At 57.7% G+C, this 362-nt stretch overlaps 1 protein-coding gene across 1 annotated transcript in view; it reads right to left on the bottom strand.

The window, feature by feature from the left end:
• Positions 1–362, bottom strand: part of BSPRY (B-box and SPRY domain containing) — a gene marked incomplete at its 5' end in the record, with an annotated part of 7,680 nt that overhangs the window by 1,394 nt on the left and 5,924 nt on the right. The gene's annotated exons all lie outside the window — the stretch shown is intronic.

Here is a 362-nt window from a genome sequence, read left to right as displayed (position 1 = left end):
TGCCAAGCCAGTCACACAGGAATGAGGAGGAAGGGAGAGGGCTGGGCAGGGGAAATCCCTTTCCTCCTGTAAAGTCCTTAGGCAACACACCTTGAGGCTTCTCGAGCAGCCTCAGGGGTGGCGCCAGGCCTTGGAGATGAGCACAGCCAGGACTAGGTTGGGTTTAGCTGTGAGCTAAGGGGCTGCCCTTGCGCCATGGCACAAACCCAGGCCAGTTCCCAATCGCCCTCTGCTCGGCACCCAGTGCGTGGCAGGATGAGGCCCATAAAGAATCATAGAATCACAGAATGGTCAGGGTTGGAAGGGACCTTGATGATCATCTCATTCCAACCCCTCTGCTGTGGGCAGGGACCCTTCTCTGC

This window comes from Apaloderma vittatum, unplaced genomic scaffold (genome assembly GCF_000703405.1).
Source record: "Apaloderma vittatum isolate BGI_N311 unplaced genomic scaffold, ASM70340v1 scaffold21123, whole genome shotgun sequence".
Lineage (NCBI taxonomy): Eukaryota > Metazoa > Chordata > Aves > Trogoniformes > Trogonidae > Apaloderma > Apaloderma vittatum.
The sequence above is the reverse complement of the archived record's forward strand: the minus strand, read 5'-3'. Positions and strand labels throughout refer to the sequence as shown.